This window comes from Pyxicephalus adspersus, chromosome 5 (genome assembly GCF_032062135.1).
Source record: "Pyxicephalus adspersus chromosome 5, UCB_Pads_2.0, whole genome shotgun sequence".
In the NCBI taxonomy this organism is placed as follows: domain Eukaryota; kingdom Metazoa; phylum Chordata; class Amphibia; order Anura; family Pyxicephalidae; genus Pyxicephalus; species Pyxicephalus adspersus.
In genome coordinates, this window is record NC_092862.1 from 19,579,100 (window position 1) to 19,600,527 (window position 21,428).

The window sequence follows — 21,428 nt, forward strand, 5'->3', positions numbered from 1 at the left end:
ATGGTTTCCCCATGTTAGAAAGGTTGAGAAACACTGAGATAGACTATCATAGGAGAACCTGGGTGATCCAGCTAGCCTTGAATGAATTACTTGAAAATTGTTTCCTGTAAGCAAATGCTTTCAGTCCTAGGCCAGAACCATTCCAGGTTTGCTGGATCTTCCAGGTTCTCCCATAAAAGTCTATTTTCTTAAAAAAAGGCCTCATTGACCTCTGTAGCTGCATCCACTGTGGAGTAATTCATCCATAAGTACAACAAAAGCATTAAAACCATCCAAGCCTTGGTTATAATTTCTCACTTGCTTTTGATGATGTTTTGTGAATGGTTCATGGTCACCAGTAGATGGTGCTGCACCCTCACATAAAGGGTGTAACAAACTCTAAGGTAGGAGTAATAGTGGGGTCTAGTATCTTATGGGCAGGGTCAGCCACCTTACTTCAAAGTGTTTAAATGATGGAACAAATCCAATAAACATTTGTTTTAGAATTTTAGTCTATTTTGTGCATGAGCATGGGCACTTTTTTTACAATGGGAGATTGGGTGAGGTAAGCAGAAGAAGGAAAAAAATGGACAAAGATGGCGGCGCCCACCGGTTGCTTTGTACTGAAAGGAAAAAAGAATCCAGAATTGTGCAGGACCAAATGGAATCCAATAGCGGAGAGATCAAGGGGTTCTGCAGAAGTAAAGTTAAGTCTCAGGTTTTTTTTTTTATAATTAAAATTTAATCATGCTTTCAGTCAAGTGGTAGAAAGAAGAAAAATATGTTGAAGTTGCAGTTTTTAGGTGTCTGGAGTAGAGCTTGGGTCCGCAGCTTTATTTTTGGTTACATTTTAGGGTAAACTCAATCACAAAAATCGGAGTCGTTATCATAGAAAAATCTATTTAAAATTTTCGAGATTTCTTTATTATTTGAATTCAGACCTTACCAAGATTTTTGTTCTAATATTATCTAGTGACAACATTCTGTCCATATCTCCCAGTCATTCTCTTCCATTATCACCACGTCATTTGCACGTCTGGTGGGGATCTTAGGAAGCTGCACCACTGCTCATTTCACAGACAGGTTCCACCATTGCAAACTATACCTGAGCATCACATTTAGCTGCCACTGGAACTAGTGAAAGTAGACAGGACATGGCTGCAAAGAATTTAGAAAAGTAAAAGACATTCATGAAACAAGTTTCAAAGTGAAAAAATATCACAATATAGCACTCTTGCCTTTGCAGCGCTAGGTTCCAGGTTCAAATCTCAGGCAGGACACTATCTGCATGGAGTTTGCAGGTTCTCCCTGTGTCGGAGTGGGTTTCCTCTGGGTACTCCGGTTTCCTCCAACATCCCAAAAACTTGCAGTTAGGTTAATTGGCTTCCCCCCAAAAATAGACCTTAGACTGTATGTAGGGACATTAGATTGTGAGCTTTTTGAGGGACAATTTTTTTTTTTTGAGGGACAACTAGTGACATGACTATGGACTTTGTACAGCGCTGCGTAATATGATCTATATAAGTACTGTGTAATAATAATAATATTTTACGATACATGGTACTTTACACTATATTACTTTTCACTCCTCTTCTGGCTACCATATACAAATGTTACGTAGAAAGAAGAGGGGAGGGATGGGGATGCTGGGCCAGCACTGTCAGTAAAGATTTACAATAGTTTATTTGTTCTGTGCTTTTACCTATAATTGTTTGCCAGTGACAGGGACTTTCAATCACCAACTATAAAAACAGATTTTCAATATAAAAATGTTCAGCTCCTTGCACTAACATTTATTGAATGATATACCACTCAGTATTCAAATGTAAAACTTATTGTGAATTCTGCTTGTTTTAAAGGATTACAATATCATGTATGTGCTTAGATGAAGTTATTAATTTATAATATTGGACAGCCCTCTTGTGGCAATTCAATGGTTCAACAGATCTATCAAACTTATAGGTGTTCAATATTCTCAGAGCAGAACTGAAATAAAATTCAGCCAATTCCCTATTAACCTGATATATAGATTATATACAGAATATGCTGCTGATTTAATACCATTCATTGTATGAAGGAAAGGGAGTTATATATCCTAAAATCATCAGATCGAATGGGTTGGGGATGACACACGTTGTGGCACACTTTTTGCCTAAAGGTGCACAATAAGAAAACTGAGAATTTATTTCTTTCGATAGAGACAATATAAAGGTTCTTTTATTCCTAATCAATGCAAAGTTGTATGTAATGACACAGACAGCCCATGTAAGGCTGCGCACACATGTTTAATTTTCATTACTGAAAAAAATCTTTTATGATTGACAGATGAATGAGCACACACAACAGCATTCTTTTCTGTGGAGAGGGGAGGGAGAAGAACGAGTGAGTAGCACCCCACTGTGCTCTCCTCTATTGACTTGTACAGCAGCCGTTCTCCTTCGCTTGGAGGTCAGGCAACCACTGTACACATGTCAGATTTTCACCTGAGATAAGATCGAGCATTTATATCGTAAGAAAATCATATCACGTGTGGCTGTATTTTTTTATTAGTTTTTGTTAAATTTGGAAAGCCTAAAACATCTATTGACCTTTTTACTTCTCTCAAGGACCACAGGGGCAAGGTTGAACTGGCCCATTGGGGAACCAGAGAAAAAAATTGTGGTATGTACCCCCTCAAAAATAAAAAATCCTTGTACCATATAGGGGGTCACAAGACAGCCACCCAGCTCTCTGGTGAGCCCCCATTGCCCCCAATTTTCCACTATATCAGGTAATGCTATTTGTTCTGTTGGGACCTCATCTGTCACATCCATTGGTATACCCCAGGTCCCTACTCTGCCCCCTTCTGGACGTAAAGCTTCTTTGCTTTCATTTCTTAGACCTGCTACAGCCACCATGAGGAAACCCTTGTGGATTCTGATTTTAAATTACATAGAAAGCAATAACTGAACACCCCTATGTGCGCTAAAACTTCCAAAACAATTTCCACACCTTTATTTCTCGTAGAACAAGAATGCTTTAACAAAATAAAAACGTATGTGAAGGGGTAAAATAGACAGAAGTGTGTCAGACTGTACAAATACTAAATGATTGCCACCCGTGATATATAGTCATGATCATGATCGACATGCTGTAACAATATGATCATTCAAATATAATCCAACACACTAGATACGATCATTTGAACGATGCAGGAAATGACATGTACAGGAGAAAGTGTATCATACAACGACTGTACACACAATAGATTTCGAACGATCGTTCCCCAGATCAGATCTGCCGGTACGGTCTTTCGTTTCCAGTGTGATTCCTCGTTCGTCGGCACCATTGACCAGTCGTTGTGCACTTTTTTTGTTAACAATTATCGAACGATCTTTCATGAATCATTCGTTTACAACGACAATTACTGCACGTGTGTACGCAGCCTTAGAGAGCTTTAAAATGTCTCATTATCTCATAGGAGGTGTAAGTTATTTATAAAATGTTACATAAAATCCTGTCTGGCAATATATTCTAAGATTCATTGGGATAACACTAAGATTTGTTAAACTAAGAATATAATCCTAGCTATGTAGAGCTAAATTCCTGTGAATTTTAATATTACAGTGCAGTTAATGTATTATTGCACCCACTGTGCATCACCTATTACAGGTATAAACTGCTTGCATAGTTCTATTTTTTTTGTTCTCTAGAGATGTGCTTTGGCTTTTAAAAACGTACAGGGATTTACACCATATGACCATTGTGGATACCCAAAGACCTTGGCTGTTTTTCTTACCCTTTCACCATTTTGTGCTTCATTACATTTGGAGAGTTGATGACCAATCAAGTTACTCTATTACTGATTTGAAAGATCGACTTCCTCAAACTTTTTTTTATTCCTGAAATGACAAGATCTATAAAATAAAAATCATTTTGAAGAACATTTTCTATAACCCAAAACTAAATTGGTTCACAGAAAAAAGAAAATGGTGAACATAAAAATCCCCACTCAACATTCTCATGGATTAGGTTGATTGGAGGGTGAGAGAGTTGGAAAACACAGTTTGAACAGCTGAAAGTGGAGGCCAAGTGTTTGGAATGTCATCTAAAAAAAAGCCAATACCGTCTACTGCCCTGATACCTAACTTGCAGTGCAACAGGTAGCCCCATGGTACCTACTGTATGACCCAAAGGACCCAGTAGCCAATAGTCAGTGCTTTCCCTTTTAAGTGCTTATTGAGTGTTGGTTGGTGCATCACCTGGGTTAGAGTTTGCATGCCACTTGCCCAGACCATTAGTCTGAACTTTGGACTTTCCTTTTCATGCTGCTTGCTCTGAACACTTGCCTGGACCTAGACTATGCCTGCCTGCTCCGACCTGGTGCCTGGACTGGGGAATAAGCTAATTTATTTCCAGCTCTGACCCCTTCTCACTGTGGTCTCCCTCTCTGGCCTGGTGGACATCCGTGCCTCCCTGTCCTTTCTCCTTGCGTAGGGTGACCCCGAGGGCCGTGACCTGGTGACACCTCGCAACAGATGGCCTCACCTACTTGTTTGTGAAGACCCTAAGAGGCTTTGACCTGTGACAGAGGATAAGCTTGGGAACCCCTCCTCTATATCTTCACTGAGTTCTGTGATAAGAAGAAACTTCTGTGATAAGAAAAAAATAGCCTGCTGTAGCACTATATAATAACTGCTATGAGGTAATACACCATAGGGATAAATCATATTTTTTTCAAATGGAGGAAAATTTGTGAAAATAAACCTAGTTTTTGCCATTTCACAAATGTAATTTTTCGACTTTCCATGCCAATTGCAAAGCCCCTAAACATGGTATTGTCACCACATTGCTGTGAAGGTAAGGGGGTATGTGGGGACATGTCACACGTGAAATGTTTAAGCATGGGGGTTTCCTGTAATCTAGCACGGATAGTGAGTTGCCCTATTATGGCCACAAAAGATGTTACACATCCAAAAATCTAAAGATAATCTCAGAGAAAGATCAGAAACTGTCATGTGATTTAACTCCCCAACATTTACCAAAAGATTAAACAGTTTTGAAAAGAGGTTGAGAGGTGCTTTGTGATGAGTTTGCAGCGGTTGAGAAACTAATTACTTACTGGTTCTCACTTCTCAAAAAAGACCAGTAATTTGAAAACCCTTTCATTGTAATTTTATGAGAGCAGAACATGAGGCTTTTGTGAAGGCATTTAGCAGGAATTGTAGTTGGTGTTATGTACCTGGTCCCAGGCTCAAATCTCAGCCATGACAGTACTGCATGGAGTTTGCAAGTTCTTATTTACAGTAATGTTAGATGTTGATGGGATTTTGAACGGTGGTGATCAGCACTTTGAATGACGGGCAGCACAGTTGTTCAGTGGTTAGTATTGGCCTTTGCAGCACTGGGTCTTAAGTTCGATCATCGGCCAGGACACGTGTTTGAGTGGGTTTCCTCCCAGTACTCCAGTTTTCTCCCACATTCCAAAAACATGCAGTTACGTTAATTGGCTTCCCCAAAATTGTCCTTAGACTGTGGTAATGACATATGACTATGGTAGGGACATTACATTGTGAGTCCCTTTGAGGGACAGCTAGTGACATGACTATGGCCTTTGTAAAGCACTGCGTAATATCTTGACGCTCTATAATTATAATGTTTTGGTTAACACCTAAAGGCAAGTTTTACCAAACGTCTTCTAAATGCTAATAGGCGCCTAACAGTTATATTGGGTGTCCCATAATTGGTAGCCACACCACAAATTGACTGTCACTGCGAAAAAGCCCTAAGGTTTTTTGTTTTTCCTGTTTCTTAAAACATGGGAGTTTTTTCACTACAGATAAGGTTCTGCTCAATTTCTGTCCTGGTGACACAGGGAAGAGAGGCATACAGACAGCCATGACACCCTAGCAGATATACTGGGGTGTCAGACTTTTCTTTTTCTCTCCTATAGATAGAAAGAATATTATTACACAGTATTTATATAGCGCGTACATATTATGCAGAACTTTACAAAGTCCATAGTCATGTCACTAGCTGTCCCTCAAAGGGGCTCACAATCTAATGTCCCTACCATAGTCATATGTCATTATCACAGTCTAAGGTCAATTTTGGGGGGAAGCCAATGTTTTTGAATGTGGGAAGAAAAAGAAGCCAGAAGAAATCCATGCAAACACGGGGAGAACCTGCAAACTCCATGCAGATAGTGTCCTGGCTGAGATTTGAACCTGAGACCTATTGTCAGAAGTAACGTCCCATCTCTCTTCTAAAATACTAAGGAATAAGTTATTGAAAAAAGCAGGGTTCAAGGGCTCTATTTATAAAACAGGGAATCTGTCATTCCTTCAAATATTCCCTTGTGCTAAACAATTACTGCCATTGAAACACATTGACCTGGAAGATTCCCACAAGGGAATCCTTGATGGAATTTTTTATAGAGCCCTAAAAGTTTGATTTAAAAATGTTTTTAAGCCAAATTTACCCATCATGTATCCAACATTTTAAATTGGATTCATTTAGAACATGTGTGAATCAGCTTTTATACATCCTAGATTGTAAGCTCTTCGGGGCAGGGTCCTCTCCTCCTCCTGTGTCACTGTCTGTATCTGTACAGTGCTACGTATTATGTTGGCGCTATATAAATACTGTTTAATATTAATTTTGTAAATTAATTCAATGTGTGAATTATGGGTAGCAATGGGTGTATCTGCAGCTGAAAACATTATAAAATGATCCCTAAGTTTCTTTGTGTGCATTTATGATGCCATTTCTGATTTTCTCCAGCTTAACTTTTCAAATTGCTAACCCAGCTGTTCTATTCAAAAATCAGCTTTTGCAACAGGTTGGCTTTAAAATCAGTCTAGCCGAATTTACGAAAATACATTTTGTTAGGGCTGTGATCTCCCGCTGCCTTTGTCAGCAGTTCTGGGACTTCACCCCTTATCCTGACCGCATTTCTTTATCTCTTAGAGGCATGCAGCCAAACATGATCAGAGATTTCCAACTGACTTGTGACTTTCGTCCACTCGGAATCTGAGCAAAGGGAATGAGATGGTTCACAAGTCACCGTCCTACCCATGATTTTCATATAAGAACACCATGAGAAAATTGCAGCTTTTAGAAGTGAACTTCAATTGACACTTCCATGAAGAAAAATAGAATCTTCAAATGCCTCTGGAAGAAGTAGATTAGCAGTGACATTGCAGGAAGAGAATGTGAGTCATTAGCATTAATTGCTTTTTAATTTACACTGATTACTGATCACCCTCCGATAGGAACTCCTATCATAGTTGAGCGGACATTGTGGAAAATATATCACTCTGAATATTACTGCAAGGCCATATACGCTTAATTGAACAGTTAGCACTCGGGAAACAGTGATCTAATTTTTTATCTATATAATGTAAGCTAAAAATTGTGCAGAGCAAGCAACTTTGTGTTCCACTTAAAAAAAAATATTTACTAAGCACAAAAAATTCTGATGAGTTTTGTGCCTTTTAAAGATATACACCAGCTGGGCAGGTAAGCTATGCATTGAATTACATAGAGGTTGCAGAGCCAATGGCAACTCCTACCTAGGATTAGGGTTTTTTTGGTATTGCTTGAGTACACCTGGGCACCTCCTTATGTAAATCCTAAAATCAGGGGCTACTTGGAGTTTTTATTACACATAAACCCAAGCCTGTAACTCTGCAAAGGAAGAATTCTTGACTTCACTTATCATTATGGGATATTGGGAAATTAATACAATACAGTAGCCTTTCTCAAATTTTTCACCCTTGAGGATCCCTTATAAATCATTTTCAGGTCTCGGGAAACCCCTACATCCAACAATTTATTAGGAGTCAGTGGGAGAAAACCCCTAAATTGGTGGTCAGTAGGAATGAGCGAGAATGCCTCTGGCATTCTCTCGAAAATTTCCTCCATGTTCCGGTGGGTCCGCGAAATTTTGCGAAACCATCGGAAATCCAGGAAATCACTATGGGAGGATTACTGCAGCTGCATTTATAAATACAGCTGTGGGAATCCTCCTGTCAGTGAGTGATCCCTGGGCAAGCCCTCATTCTGACCTGTAGTGCCTGGGGATCTCTCACTGAGAGGAGGATTCTCACAGCTCCACTCATTAATGCAGCCGCAATACTCCTCCGCTCAGAAAGAGTCATGCAGCTTGTGTTTATGAATGAACGTAGCCCTGGGAAAAATCAGGGGATTTTTCCCATGCTGCATTCATTCATGAGCAGCCAGAGAGAATCACACTGTGTTCCTGGATAGAGAAACTCTATCCAGGAACACATAGTACAGGGCAGCAACAGCAATCAGGGGAGTGGAGAGCACTCCTGTGTTCTTGGATAGAAAAACTCTATCCAAGAACACATACAACTAGTAAAGAGCGGCCGAATTTACAAAGGCCGTTCTAACCTACATGTTTGGTAAACGAGAACCCTGCTGATGCTCATCCCTAGTGATCAGTGGAAAGAATTACAGTGATGGCTATAATACCCCTTTATAAACAACTAATAACATCAATAGCTGGCTCTACTAAGTGGTGTTGGTTCCAGATCTATGCATCGTCAATGCAAAGGTAATCAGCCACAGTTTGATGAATCCCTAGCATCCTCTGGAGCAGTGTTTCTCTACCTTTTAAGACAGGGAACTCTTGAAAAAACCCAAAATAACTACAGGAATCAATAATATCATTGGTATCAGTTAAACTAACATGAGAGGCACAAATTGCTCATTGATCAAGGAGCCCCCAGCAAACTGTAGAGGAACCCTAGGGTTTTAGGGACCCCTGGTTGAAAAATGCTGCTTTGGAGGAAACTCTGGGTTACACTGACCCCGGGTTGAGAATAGCTTAATTGGAGCAAATCTGTAAATGGCAAAGACACTGATTTGCTTCAATGCATAAAGGCATAAACCAAAAAAGCCCAAAACATGCTGTAAAGTTTTAAACAGATGCTTAGATTTCTTTGCCCAAGTCCTTAATTTATGATTGGTTGGGTAAAAATGTAATATCAGTAGAGGTGTCCCCGTAGTACCAGATCACTAAACAACATACTGGGAGTGTATGTAGACAATGAAGTGCATCCCCCTCATCCTTCTTCATTCAACAGACTGCTCAGCAGTAGCCAGAACACAAATCTGTACAGCTATAGGTTGTAAAGTGGGAATTTCTATGTGTGAATAAATGGAAGAAAATGCAATGTTGGCCATTGGTGTAGTGGGGGTGATGCGGGGGCAAAAAAGTGGAGGGGGTTGGTGTGAAGGAGCAGTGGTAGAGGCGTTTGGCAGTGGTAGTTACAGCAATGGGGGCTTGGGTTGGGGGAGTTGTTGACATAGTGGTAGAGAAGATGTGGATGTAGTCATTGCGGTGGGGGGGTGTAAGCTGCTATAGCAAGGATTAAGGTGCCCTTTCCAAATATATCCCCAAAACGCCCCCAAAAACTTTCCTTCTAAATTATGCTTCAGCATTCTTTTCATCATCTGTTTTCTTGTTTCTGTGGTGAGAAACAACTTTGATTTCTCCATGTGACAACATCACTTCTATTAAGATGTCCCCAGAACTACATCCCTCAAGAGCTCTCTCCCTTCACACAGTGCATGGGCAGGTGTTTGGGAGTCAAGGAAGAAACTACTAAAAAAATGTGTGCAGGTGGAGAAAGAGTACTGTAGTACAGAAGGCAGGACTAAAATCAAATCAACATGTTATAATAACCCCCCTAGCATTCTATTTCTGTCAGTATTTGCACGGAAAAAGCATTACTTTTTTTGCATGGAAATTTATTTTACATTGTAGGCGTATAATTCTTAGGCATAACTCACCGAAATATATCCAATATTTTTTAAATTTAATAAAAAACTTTAAATCAAAAAATATGATGAAACAAGGGTGCATAAAAATACAAAAACCTGTAATATAAGTATACAGTAGCATGTATAGTATATATATATATATATATATCATATATTTTTTTATATTATTTAAAGATTTCATAGTATTGGACTCAATACAGCTATTTTGTATTGAATCCAATAACTTCCAAGAACTTCCCGCCGCTCCTCCCGCACTGACGTAAGCACCGGGGAACGTCTCTGCAGTCGCTGGCTGGAGATGGGAGGAAGAAGACGTGTCCTGAGGACCTGAAGGGACCAGCAGGATTTCAGGGGAAGCAAAGAGAACAAGGTAAGTGTTTTTTGGTTTTTAGCGACCCCGAGTGTGACTCGGGATTACCGCTTTTTGCATGGTAAATACACCCCGAGTCACACTTGGAATACCGCTAGGGGGGTTAAACTAACACCTGGTGATACTGTTAAAAAAGTAATCATTCAAGTTCTTCCTGTTGTGGGGTGCCAACACTCTGGGATGAGTGATCTAGCAAACCTGGAACAGATTTCTTAAAAATCAAATGCTTTTAGTTGACAAATGCTTTCAATCCTGGACCAGATATATTCCATGTTTATTGGATCACTCATGTTCTCCCATATTAGTCTAACTCCTCTAGTCTTGAAGAGCTCTAATAATTCAGGCTGTGTTTCTTTGTCTCCCATTTGGTCTGCTACATTGTCACCCTTCCAAAGCTTTGATTGGAGACTATAAATGACCATGGCGGCTCTCATTCTGCAGACTTGATCCACTGTAATAGCCATCAGAAAGCCTACCTTGGCCAATGACATGGAGCCAGCACTAGAGAGAGGCCATATAGATAGGAATTTAGTTATTGCTTCTATCTAGTTTAAAGAGAGAAACTAGGATTTTAAATTGTATTAAGCAGAACTCAAGGGGTATTAACGTGTGAAATTCATCTCATTGCTATTCCCTCTATTATAGAGGTATGATTCACTGAGTATTGTTAGACACTTACAAGCTCATTTGTCAGTTAATGAACTATTTTCATGAAAGTTTAATTCAAACCTCTTCAGACCATTTAGTGCCACCCATGTCTAGGTAATGAATGATATTCACGTGTACAGATTGTGTGAAAGTCAGTAATTAAGCCATCCTTCCCACTATTAAACATTGTGTAACGTAATGACAAGTGAAGGAACGCATTTAAGATGTCAACAGGACATGAAAATACAATTATGAAGCCTCATCATTTTTCTTAGAAACAAACAGTCATTCCAGGGATGTTTACACAATGCAGCTGATTTATTAGGAGTGGATGAAAAAAAAAATAACGTTGTTGCTAATAACGTTCTGTGTGTTTAATTTTTTTGTAACCTGTGATAGAATTATATAAACTGTCATTGGGTGATCAACACTAGACATCGAGTTTGCTTGGATTTAATAAGATCTGAGATCATCGGATTAACCCGTACATTTGTTGAATATTCATGTTTCAATTTGCATGGAAGTCTATGGACGCCAAGTTTTTCAGTTAACTGCAACGCCTCTGAAAGTTACATTGGCAGCAAAATTGTCACCTAACTTAGTAAAAATGTTCCAAAAGTTGTGAATTTTCTATAAACCAAAGTTTAAAGTCAGAAAAAGAGATTTTAAAGCTGGTGACAATTTCTGGAGTTTATTGGTAAACATAGCACTTTCATTAAAATTGCTGTGATGGTTAAGGGTCTCTGTGGGAATATGTCAGAAGTGAAAAAAAAAAATTAAAAGAGATGTGGATTGTCTAAAAATGATAAAGGCAGGAAAACAAGTTTTTTTAAGCCTGAGAGGGGGTTGATTGGCTTTAGAATTTAGCCCTTCGGCGTCCCAATGCTTTTGATTTAAAACAAGCCGTTGTCCAAACTCAATTGTTTTTTTTTCACTTTTATTGTGTATAAATTTTTAATACCAAAACGTTTTTTCTTAACAAATAAGGGAAACCACAAATCCACAACACAATGTGGACTACAGTAAAACATTTGTAACAAATTCTTTAAATCATTTGGAATTAAAATTAACTTGTGGAATGCCAGAAAAGTGGCCGAGGATCTGTCTTTATTTTTGAAACCATACCCGTCTAAAGGCATGGAACCTACTATGCCAAGACATGAAAGGGGGGCAGTGACTGTGCAGCCGCTTACTGTCCATAACCAAGCCCATAAGGTTGGCTGGGAAATTGGGGAGCCCCTTCCCTTGTCTATACCAGACATTCATGCTCATAGTGGGGTATAGTTAAAGTTCAGGGTCCCATCCTAGCAGTCTGTCCCCCAACAGCTAGTAGCAATCACCAGGGGGTGGGAGGATGGACCCCTTAAAGTGGACTAATCGCTACATTTATTACTGTAAAAAAAAAGAGTGGCTAACCCCTTTAAATGATAAAAAAAATGTACCACTGTTTTTTAGAGGAGACCTGGGCTGCTCCATCTGTGCATGTTTTTTTTTTAACTATTTTTTTTTCAGGGAGAACTCCTTTCATCTTTAAAGATTGAATAAAAAACCTGCAGCTTCCCGAAATACATACGTCATGTGCTTCATGTGCAGAATTCCAGGGCTTTCCTGGTATGTAAAAAAAAACTGCATGCTCAGCAAGATTGGCAATTTTCATTTACATTTTCAGTAAGGTACGTCAACAGATCTCATGTCTGCACAGATTTGGTGATGTGATAAGAAGAAGAAAGCAGAAGATGGCAGCATCCGGTGTCCAGTCTGTGCCGGAAAGAAGAAAGACGGGACAAAGTGGGATCAACTGGATCGCGGAGGAATCAACAGCTTTACACCTATAAAGGTAAGTGATATTTTTTTTTACTGAAAGTTCTGTTCTTAATGGGGCCCCAGACTACTATCTCACCCTGAGGAATGTGTACAGGGTTAGCTTATATCCCTACCTTTCACCAGAGAGGGGGTAGAGAATTGTAAATATTTGCACATTTATTGAAATGAATAGAGCTGTGAAAATGTCTATTATTATTACACAGTATTTATATAGCGCCATCATATTTTGCAGTGCTGTACAAAGTCCATAGTTGTGTCACTAGCTGTCCCTCGAAGGGGTTCACAATCTAATGTCCCTACCATAGTTATATGTTATTAATGTTGTCTAAGGTCAATTTTGGGGGAAGCCAATTAACCTAACTGCATGTTTTTGGAAAGTGAATGTAAATGAGTTCCTGGAGGAAACCCACTCAAACACAGGGAGAACCTGCAAACTCCATGCAGATGGTGTCATGGCCAAGATTGAAACCTGTGCAAAGACCGGTGAGCTAACCACTGAGCCATTGTGCTACCCATCACTCAAAGCTCTGATCACCACGGTGCAAAATCGCATCAAAATTTAACATTACCGTTTAAAAGTGGCAAATACATTTTAAAAGTGGAAAACTAAAAAGTGGTTATCTGGTATCTAGTATAATCAACTCTTTAATATTAGATTTCTATTTTTAGTTCCCACAAAAAAATTTTTTCAGCAGCAAAATCGTTTGTTCTCCAGTGACAAAATCACTCCACTCGTAACTTGTGTTATTAATTCATTATTCACTAACTTTGTAATATCAGGTGTCTATTCCAATCCCATCAAACTATATAAAAGGCAGGAAAAAGTATTACTGATGAATGAGAAAAAAACTTTTTTGGACTTTTTTAGAAAAGGAAGTCTTGGCTTGAATTTTTAAAATCTTTCCAAAGCTCACAGTATAATGAGACTATACAATATTCGTACAATCAACTTTAGATTTACCAAAACTATATAACTTATGGATCTACCTAACTATTTAATCAACTGCAGACTCTCATGTGCTCGGTAGAATGAACAGAGAATATAAAATGTGTGGTGAGTTTATATATTGCTCATTTGCCTTTATAATAGAATCTATTACAGTTGTAGAGGTTAAAATTATGTTGCAAATAGAGATTATGTTTTAGGTCTTTATTACCTTGTTACTATTGGTTTATATTCTATCAATTTATATTATATTATAATATTATATCAAATTTCTATGTACTTTAGGGTCTGTTTATGATTGTTTCACCAAAGATTCATCTAGCTTTACCCCAAATTAACACATTTTTCACATTGACGTCAATCAAAAAAATGTTTAACTCATAAGTAACAGTTACATTTTGAAATAGACATCTTATGGTTTAATATATAAATTATTTGTATAAAAATGTTTTCTGTCTGTTGTAAAATGTCATAAAATTGTTATTTATTTTTTCTTTCAGTATTTTCTAACTTTTTCATGGTTCAAAGTTTTTGTTTATGTTACAATTTTGTTGAAAAAAATAAAAGAATTTCCAGGATTTACTTCTAGAAGTAGATCCCCAAGCTTCCAGCAGGGGGCAGGGTTTTCCAATGTATTTGTTAACATTTCAGTTTGATGACTGTACAATGTTGCAAGAACTGATATCTGTGCCATAAAAAAATGGAGTGTTATAGATGGGGCACAGCTTAGATCAGAGGTGTCAAACTCAAATACACAGAGGGCCAAAATAAAAACCAAGACAAAGTCATGGGCCAACCTTGAAATTTATTGAAAAAATTGAGGAAATTTTTCCTTCTCATTAGATATAAGCCCTTTTCATATGGAAACAAAGATATATTTGTAGCCTTCTGGGATAAATTTCAATGGTAACCTTTTTGCACAGTCTAACATTAATACTAACAATATTCTTTAATGAAAATCCAACCATTCAAGTCCATGCCTTGGAGTAGCAAGGAAAAGTACAGCTGAGGGGGGGAGTGCTGGAAATGCCAGATGCGGAGCTAAATCTTAGGAGTGGCCCGGCGCTGAAACTTCCTCTTCATTGAAATAGCGCCGCTACTAAAATTTCAGGGATTATTTGCATCTATAAAACAGTCCAATGCGGGGCCACGCATAGACAGAGAGCCCGCTGGTCTATAGACGCGAGTGATGCCGGGAAATATAGTTGCAGCGCTTTTTTAATGCAGCAGCGGGCCAGCTGCAGTTCATATTTAGGATTCCTTTGGGGGCCAAAAAAAGGACGTTGGGGGCCAGATTTGGCTCCCAGGCCAATGTTTGACACGCCTGGCTTCGATCCTTTTTCTGGACCCTTTCTATATAAAAAAAAAATTACCTTTTTCATTAGTGTTGCTTAGGTGCATGGCCAAACAGAAGCCTTCAGCTTCAACCAAAAAGGAACCAAAGTTTACCTTGCCGGGTTCTTAGTTGGGAAGGTAAGCAATAGGAACCCTTAAAAGAGCATAGCGGAAAACAGTCCATATCTAAACTAATCTTCATGTTGTGTCTATTGTATGAGAATATGGACCTGATTCCTCCACAAGACTGGAGGAGATAGACTATCATAGGAGAACCTGGGTGATCCAGCAAACCTAAAATAAACTACTTAAAAATTGTTTTCTATTAGTTGGCAAATGTTTTCAGTCCTGGGCCACATTCATTCCAAATTTGCTGGATTAGCCCAGTTTTCCCTTGATAGTCTATCTTTTCCTTTCTTGAAGAGTTTCAATAAATCAGGCTCCAGTGTGTGGGTTTTATTGTATGAGACAGGTATGAGTGTCTCGCGAGTGTTATTATTGTGCAAACTCTTTTGAAATCTTGCTTTAAGCCCAAAAGAATCAATGTCAATTGCTCATAATTCTCTTTCACTGAATTGAAAAAAAAATCCCTATATTAGGGCTACTTCTGAAACTTTGTCTAGGAGAGTTCACCTACCCTATGCCTCACTCCATTCCATTGTTCAGTCTCTGGGTTATGGGTGCCCCCTCAATGTCCTCACTAGCAGGAGTTCTGGTCATTGGAGGACATACCCATAGATTAAAACAACCATTTAGCCCTGGCAGTGCAGAGGCAACCCCATCTCTAGGTTAGTTTTATTTATGTTCCTGGAGGTAGGTCATAATAATATAAAAGCTAAGTTGTAGTTTTGCTGCACCTAACCCCAACCCTTGCCCCATTGCCCAATTATGGGGTGGGTTGGGTAAGCTTTATTGCCCAGATCAGTGAATCTGTGGCAAATAAAGAATATGAGAATGCCATGAAGATTATTGTGCAGACATCCCCAGGAGTTTGCATTCCACATCTGCATCGGCTTCCAGCTCTGCCCGGCCCTTCCTTCCTCCCGCACCTCTGGTTCATCGTTCTCTGAGTGTCCTGGTTACGGGGGCTCACAAGTATTCCTCAAAGACAAATTTTTAAGAGGTTCTGACACTTTAGCATCAGCAGTCCTTTGATATTTATTTAACTTGTTGTTCTTTATTAATTACCACTTTGGATTTAAAACAGAACTAAACCTGGGCCTGTACGTGTTCTGGCACCGCCATCTTCCTTCCTCATAACTGCCATTCACGCTTGTACAGAGGAAGCCGGGATTGCCGGTTTTCACTAACAACCCAAGCTAACACTTTTTGCCAGAAACCCGGAGCCATCAGGCAGGTAAGATCACCTGTCCCTGCAATAATGACCTGCCTGATCATACAAACCTAAGTGAAAGTTCCATTTTAAGGAGCCTTATCAGTGGCTGGTGGTTAAAATTATTGTTAAAGCAAAACTAAATCTATAAATTTGCAACCAGGCAGGTCCTTTATTGCAGAAAACACAAGCGTTGTTCCTTCTGCAATAAAATTACTTTACCTGCCTGATGACAATGTTTTAAACTCACCTGTGCTTGTACCAGCTCCTCCATTTTTTCCCGGACCTCTTCAGGTTCAGAATCTTCGGCCACCCTGATTTTCTAATTGCACTCACCTGTCCCTGTTCTGTCGCAGGCACCACATCTCCTTTCTTCTCCTCTCCCTGGTTTCTATCTTTTCGATTGCCTGGTCCGAGATGACAGAACTCAGTCCGGGCAGCCACAAGGGAATCCAGAATGCGCCAGGTTTTTCTGAAGAGAGAGATCAAGCAGGTAAGAATGTTTTATTGTAGAAGGGTCATCATCTGAGCCTGTTTGCAATAAACCCTGCCTTATCCCAAATTTTGAAAGTGGAACCTTTATTCCCCTTTAATGTTGATCAAGTATCAGCATCAAGTGTTACCCATGCTATAGTTATTACAGGTATCGTCAATTTTACATTGATCTAAAAAGGTTATTTAAACCTATTTCTTATTATCCACCTTGGCACGTCGCCCGCTTAATATATCCAAGCAATATAATAAATATATGTGGTGTACAATATGCAGGTTGTCAACTGAACGCTGTCATCCAGCCAGGGTTGCCCTGGAAACTCAAATATATTGGAAATGTGAGAATGTGAGGTCAGAGATTTACCAAGTAAACACAGCTTATATAAAGTCCATTATTGTTTGTGGCCACTGACATTAAAAAAATAACCCAAAAATCAAGCAATACCCCCGGTGAGTGACACACTGATAGCAGATACATCCATTCCGTCCGGCTGTAAATACGTCAATATGTGTAAATGATCTAATCTGATCGGCCTCCATGACAACACCCAGCACATGGCACATATGTTCCTTCATTGCTAATTATTTATTGCTAAGCTGAATGCACATTTCAGTATTTCCCATGCAGCAGAGATTGATCTACAATTTCTCTTTGTGAGACTCATATCCCAGTCACAGTAAAGAAAATGTCAGTTGCTTAAACAAAGTGTTTGCTAAAATCTAAAATAATCATTTTTGTTGTGTTAAAAAAAAAGAATTATTAGAAAGTATTATTGCTTTTTTTTGCTTATTTTCAACCAATAATTGGTGTCAATGGACATCTGATTAATATTTTTGATGATCAATCAACAATCCATATTGACTATAAGACCATCAGCGAAGTTTCCCACAATTACAACATTTTCTGCATGTGTTTTTTTTAATATTTAGGAACATCCGTAAATTTACTAACTAAACAATTCAATGCACCTAATGGGGCTGATTAAAGCTCTCCAAGACTGGAGAAGATAGACTACCATGGGTTAATCTGGATGATCCACCAAACCTAGAATGGATTTCTTAAAAATTAGTTGGCAAATCTTTTAATCCTGGACCAGATTCATTAAAGATTCCCCCATGATAGTCTATCTTCTCTAGTGTTGGAGATCTTTGATAAATCAGACCGAATTTATAGTCAGATGAACCCTAGCAATATCCTTAAATATAAAATAAATATATAGATAAATATATAAAAGTATATATAAAAGTTTGTTCAGTAAACTCACCTGTCCTCACACCAGCACCGCCATCTTTACCCGGTCCTCTTCAGCTTCCAAATCTTCATCCATTGTGATTGGCCAGGCAGGAATGATGTCAAAGTCGCATGCAAACATTCATGACTTCATTCCTGGCAGTCAGGTATATGCCAGGATAGCCAGCATCATATACTGCGCTCTGCATGTGCAGCTCATTGTCCTTCACAAAATCATTGCAAACAGACAGGTAAGTATGTCTGATTGCGAATGGGACATCACCTCTCTCTTTTGCAAAAAACAACTTACCTGCATGCAATTTTTTAAGTTAATTTAGTTACCCTTTAAAGTGTATATACTGTAAAACCTAAAACTTTTTTCTTATTAGGTTTTGTATTATTCATTGCTGTATACAGTTTAATTAGGTAAATCATTTTTATGTTAATCAGTTCCAATTTTCTTATTTAGGGATTCTGCTATTAACATCACTTCCTGTTGCAACATGATGTTTTTTTTGTCCATTGGGCTGCCTATGTGATAGACCTAATCAGCCCATTAACAGAGTTCATAGATCAGACTGACAATGCTGTTGGTAATTGCATGCAATAGTTGACAGCACGCAACAAGAAGAGCTGTACTGGCAGGATCTCCAGCTAAGAAATGTTTTAACAAAAAAAACAAAATAAGGCAACCATAAAAAATACAATTTACCACCTATCTAGAGATATATAATAATTCTCCTCTCATTCAAGGTTGTTTATTTCATACAGCTTGCATGATAATTTATTTGTATTCTATTTATTGCTGAACACGGAAGGATGTTACAAATGATGCACAAGTTTTTTTTATAATGTTCTTTTTTGCATTACGCAGATGTGTGGAAGGAAGTTTTTCTCCATTTTACATGACATTGTTTTGTATTTTCATTATTACACATTTTAAATGATTAAAGTTATTTTGAAGTGTCTTTTGCTCCTTTTATGTTTGCTTTTCTATATTTTCATGACTTAATCTTGTCAATGTATTCATCAACCCTACATAGGAGCTGCTGAGAATTCAGAATAAGCCACAAAAATTCTATTGTTTGTATTGAAGGGTTCTTTTTTTCCAGGCTTGAGGCACATTGGGTTATGTGACCTGCGCAGTGTGCAAAGTAGCACCACATGTATATACAGTGTGTTACACAGTACACTACAATATTGTGCATCATAAGACATTGGGGTGTGAATGGACTTTCAGCAGCTTGATAGAGATCACTGACTAAGGCTGGGTACACACAGGCAATAAATGGATCTTTCAATCCTTTCCAACGACAAAAGACTGAACGATGCACGAATGAGCACTGTATTTACAGCACCATTCTGCTCTATGGAGAGGGAAGAGTGATGGAGTGGCACCCCCATGGCACACCATGTGAGAGTGGTGCAGTGCAGCACTGATATGGTGTGCAAAACACAAGACAATAGACATTGTATAGAAGGCAATGTCTGATATTTTCACTATGGGTCTGATTTATTAAAGCTCTGCAGAAGATAGACTATCATGGGAGAACCTGGGTGATCCAGCAAACCTGGAACTGTTTTCTTAAAAATCATCTACTAGTTGGCAAATGTTTCAAACCTGGACCAGATCCAATTCAGGTTTGCTGGTTCCCCCGGTTCCCCCATGCTAGTCTATCTTTAATAAATCAGGCCTAATATGTGATGCAGTGCTACAACGTGCTGCTGCACAAATTTCTGTCCGTTTTTGTGTACTGCCTTATTCTTGATGATAATGATTCCTAATAATTAATGGAGTCAGTGTCATAACATACAATGCAGGTGGCAGATCTGTTATAGTGTGAACAAAGCCTAAAACTTCAAAAGGTTTTTACCACTCAAAACTAACATTGGACCAAATGGGTCCATGGCTTATCATTTATTTGAGACAGGGACCAGGGTTTCTCCAGGGGTTGCAAGGGGTTTCGTAAGCAATTTGTTCCTCTAGGATCAGTTTAACTGACTTCAATGATCTTTTTGGCAATCTGTAATGATGACATTCTTCCCAATGGCCAGCAATGTAAGAGGAATTCTTTCTACTGACCACCACACTACATACATTGTAAGCTGTGGATAAAAAAATTATCATAGGAGTTCCCAAGAAGACCTGAAAGTTATTTCAAGAGTACCCCATGTTAAAAAGGTTGAGAAACTTGAGAGGTAGTAGAGGAAAGAAGCTTTTATGAACATTCAATGTAGTGCTTAGGTAAGGTTTGCCACCCCTGCTGCACCCATAGATTTGAATTTGTGCTGCGTGCAAATTTTAGAAATGCTTGTGCAGGCTTTTGTTAAGTGTTTGCAAGGGATTTTTACAAGTGGTTTCAAAAGTGAAGGGTAAAAAACACACCTAGGTTTTCTGGTTATGTCCTGTTATTGCTCCCAGTAGCCTGGGGTTTGACAGTAGGTGCCTGGGGGCAATAAACACCAGAGGAAAATACTGCGAACCTCAACTTTACCTGAAAGAGAGGAAAGTAAGTCAATATGGCTGTTCCGCTGTATGTATAAACAAAACATAATTTTATATTTATTTATTTTCAAACAAATACATATTTGTATGTTTTCACATATATGGTTTTCTATAAAGGTCAATCAGAATATATATTGTAGCACCTGTCAGCCATCCCTAAATACCAGGACTATCTATCAGGTACATCAAATAGGAAGCTCAAAGGCTTACTGAACAGCATGCATGGTCGCCTGACCACAACTGCTGCCAATTAAGTTGCAATGACCAAATGTTGTGGACCTACAACAAAAATCTCCAGATAAGAACCTTTGCAAACCCCCCCCCCCCCTAAAAAAAAATAAAAATATTTGCTTAAGTAAGCTGTGTACAGTGAGGCATGGTGCCAAACAAACTATAAAATAAATTCAAGTTTTACATCCACTTTTTTAAGTTTAAATAAAACTCAAATGTTTCTGTTTGTTTGTTTGTTTTGCATAGAATAAGAAAATATTAAAACAGCTGTTGGTATAATTTTTTTAATTTTTTGTTGCTGTCTGTGTTCTAGAGATTCTCAGTCTATATTTGTGCACTGAACATTGTCCTTGAAGCAGAAAGTAATGGGAAATCAAACTTTGTGCACTTGTCACCAGAACAAGAGATGTTAGTAAATCTTCCAGTAAGACTTTGAGATATCAGCAACTGAACTGACAGTGGTTTTAACCCTTACCTACTCTTTACAAATCATATATATATAGTGCCAAAAACTTCCAGGCCATTTTTGACGTTTTGTGTGGAATTTCTCAGAATTTTTTCTCTGTTTTTTGTGTTCTTCCAGTGCCAACAAAACAAATAAACACGACAATACCCTGGGAGAAGTGATGCATTTTCTGACATAAATGCAAGGGTGCCATAATTTTGGGGCCATGACTATATATATAAATAAATATATGTGTATATAACATTTGTATATTATGTGTGTGTATTTCTTTTGCA